This window comes from Mus caroli, chromosome 3, assembly GCF_900094665.2.
Source record: "Mus caroli chromosome 3, CAROLI_EIJ_v1.1, whole genome shotgun sequence".
Taxonomy (NCBI): Eukaryota; Metazoa; Chordata; class Mammalia; order Rodentia; family Muridae; genus Mus; species Mus caroli.
In genome coordinates, this window is record NC_034572.1 from 90434915 (window position 1) to 90438500 (window position 3586).

Below are 3586 nucleotides of genomic sequence, written 5' to 3' on the forward strand. Positions count from 1 at the left end.
GAGTTGCAGGATTGGAGAGATGGCTCAGCACCGACTGATCTTCCAGAGGTCCTGAACCCATGTGGTGGCTCACAATCATATAATATAATGGTGTGCCTGAAGAGAGCTACAGTGTAGACATATACATAAAACAAATACATAATTCCTTTATAAAAGAGTTACTAATACAAGTTCTGAGAAAAATCTGAATGTATCTAAAGAATGGCTACTTCCAGTAATACTAGAGACAATTAGGGCACTAAGCAGGCTGGTTAGAAAGAATGAGAAACAAATTTTACTGAGAAGGTGTCTTCATGGTGGATGTTTGGACATGGAAGATGAGTGTTATTACTAATGGTTAAAGTATTCTTAAAGTCTGCAAACTCTTCTATTCCTACAAAGTGTGTTTCTGGGGCAGTTAAAGCAGTCTGTGACACCTAAGAGAGAGATGTGGGAGAGATGAGGGATGGTACAGATATTTGACTTAGCAATTAAAAAACCAGCAAAGTGAAGGAATCTTGTAAGACGGTGGGCAAGGCTACAAAAGGTGGTAGTGCCTTTGACCCAGGAAGAGCACACAAGCAACCTTCTTGAAGCAGTCAGGTAGAGCTTAGATGCAGAGGCTATGGTCTGAAACAAGAGACCTATGACAGGGAAGTGGGATCTAGATTATCTAAAAGGGATGTTGCTAGGGATGTGAAAACCTTTGAGGACTTTGGACAGCTTCTTGTACCATGTTTTATATCTAGGGGTGGAGAGGGGTGATGTGTACCTTGTATTTTGACTGTGCCTGATGGGCAGTTTTGATGAATGCTATAGTAACGTTTACCAATTGACCCATCTGGAATGCTGTGACTCCTTAATTAGAATATAATTTTTTGAGCTTTTGTTTGTGCAGAGATAGAAGTCGCCATCATTGAAAATCAAGCATGACAAGTATGGCCATTTGAACTGTACTGACAAAAAGCTGTGTAAAAGAGTAAGGTTTTAATAAAATTTGAGTCTGTAGCCGAAGAAAGAAAGGGTCACAAAATCAACTCTGCTGGAGGGAATTTCTCTAAGCTCCATGTGGGAACTGAGAGACAAAGTAGCCCAGGAGGGCTAAGAGAAGCTGTGAGACTCCTGGGACAGAGCTGAGAGACAGGAGAACAAGGTCACAGATGCCCAGAAGGGCTTAAGGAGGCTGTGGGGCTCAACAGGCAGCTCCTAGTGGGAGGAGAGGAAACAGGGAGGGTTCCAATAGATAAAGGAACAAATCTTAAGGAAAGAGGGGCCCACATGATGGGGCTCTGGAAAGTATAGCAGGCTCCAAGAGCCAGAGAGAAAAGCTCCTTACCAACTAGGCCAGGAAGACATAAGAAATTGCTGTAGAGTCAGACCCAATGTGATACCTAGCAAAAGCCAGCAGAAAGAAATGATGTGTACATATTGTGATGGTTTGTATACCCGCCGAGGGAGTGGCAGGATAAGAAGATGTGGTTTTGTTGGAGTAGGTGTGTCATTGTGGGTATAGAATATAAGTCTCTCATTATAGCAGTCTGGAAGTCAGTATTCTGCTAGCAGCCTCCAGATGAAGATGTAGAACTCTCAGCTTCTTCTGCACCATGCTTGCCTGGATGCTGCCATGCTCCTGCCTTGATGACAATTGACTGGACCTCTGAACCTGTAAGCCAGCCCCAATTAAATGCCCTTTTAAAGAGTTGCTTTGTTCATGGTGTCTGTTCACAGCAGTATACCCCTAACTAAGACACATACTTTAATATAGTCAAGACAGTATGAACACTTGAGAGGTGGACCTACCCAAAGGTAAGTATAGCATCTTCTACCAAAGTCTTTGGAGACCCTTGTTTATTAGGAGATGATACGGATGGCAAAAACAGAAGATCTAGTATGTCTTGAAGGTTAACCTGTTGATTTCCTTAAAAGTTAAGCTGCAGCCAGAGCAGAGAGACAAGGAGCCCATCCTTGGATAGGCTAAGATATAAGACAGATCTAAGACAGATTTAAGGATGACAGCAAAACAAACTTCAACAAGTCAACCGTATTGGTGGGGGGGCAGGAAAGGGGATGAAGGAGAAGGGGGCATCTCCCATGATCACGGATAGGGTGTGCTCTATACAGATGAAATACAAAAACAAAGACTGCAAAGTGACATCACCCTCCTCCTCGAGTCCCTTGTATCTGAAGATAGTGTAGCTCTCTTCAGGCACACCATTATATTATATGATTGTGAGCCACCACATGGGTTCAGGACCTCTGGAAGATCAGTCGGTGCTGAGCCATCTCTCCAATCCTGCAACTCTCTCTCTCTCTCTCTCTCATCCTTTTTTTAAAAAAATTATTATTACCCTGTGTGCATGAGTGTTTTTCCTTCATGTGTGTCTGCACCACACGTGCTAGTGCTAAAGAAAGTGGTAACCCTCCATGTGGATGCTGGGAATCGAGTCTTTTGCAATCGAGTCAGTGCTCTTAACCACTGAACCAACTCTCCAGTCCTATTAGTACTATTCTACTCCAAGTTTCTCCTGCATCAGATCCAGGCCAGCCTCCGCGAGCTACAGGGTTACCCCCTCCTCCCAAAGGGGAAAATAAGGATCAGGTGAAAATGTTTGGAATTTACAATAGTAGAATATAAAGAAAGAATATGAAGGCGGCCATGAAGGGGTAGAAAGGTAGATGACCAGGCGTCATCCTTGATGACGTATCATCCTTGATGTCACGGGTATGGGCGTGGTGTATGCAGATGAAGTGCGCAGGGTCTGCCGGGTCCGCGCTCCGTGCAGAAATACGAGGGGTTTCTCCCGCGGTGAGGGAGGGAACGCGGATCCGCGGGTGTCAGCGGAGCGCAAGAATGGCGTGTGCGTCGGGGGAGGCCCGAGATCGGGCGGGGCTAAGTGACCGTGTGTTAAGCGTGTAGGGGCGGCGGGTGTGAGCCGGGGCCGGGCGCTGGGAAAGCATACTTACCTGGCAGGGGAGATACCATGATCATGAAGGTGGTTTTCCCAGGGCGAGGCTCACCCATTGCACTTTAGGGTGTGCTGACCCCTGCGATTTCCCCAAATGCGGGAAACTCGACTGCATAATTTGTGGTAGTGGGGGACTGCGTTCGCGCTCTCCCCTGGTCTTTGTCGTACTAAAAGTTAGATTGGACTCTGTCTACTCTTTTTCCTTTTCTTGTCGACATAGTAGGTGTTGCATTTTCCTCCAGATAGGGCTACACCTTTTCTCTGCTTAGTTTAAGACGTGAAAACCAGAAGGTAGTTTCAGGTTTAGATATTGTTCTTTGAGGTCCTTCCGTCTCCGTCTCCCGGATGTGAGGACTGAGGGCCACCGGACCAAAAGAAGATAACCTTCCATTCCAGTCTAACAATGCTCAACTCGGTCCCCTTTCTATCGATTGCCAGAGTAAACGTTCGTTCCTAGACTACACCCCCTCAAATCAGGCCAGGGGCCTCCAACCTGCACCTACTGTTTGTCCCCTGAGACAAATGAAGTGTCGGACAGGCCCTCCCCCCCCCTCCCAACTCCCCCATCGCAGAGCACATACAGATCTTGGGGTCTGGGGCAGAAATTTCGTTCATGCAAAGAAAAAAAAAAACCATCAAAG

The 3586-nt window shown here is 46.2% G+C and overlaps 1 non-coding gene across 1 annotated transcript; it reads left to right on the plus strand.

Annotated features, from left to right (window-relative positions):
• The first annotated feature begins 2935 nt into the window (after positions 1 to 2935).
• On the plus strand, positions 2936 to 3100 carry LOC115030685. The gene has a single exon (XR_003836289.1). It is a non-coding gene; the product is annotated as a U1 spliceosomal RNA (small nuclear RNA).
• Positions 3101 to 3586: the final 486 nt, after the last annotated feature.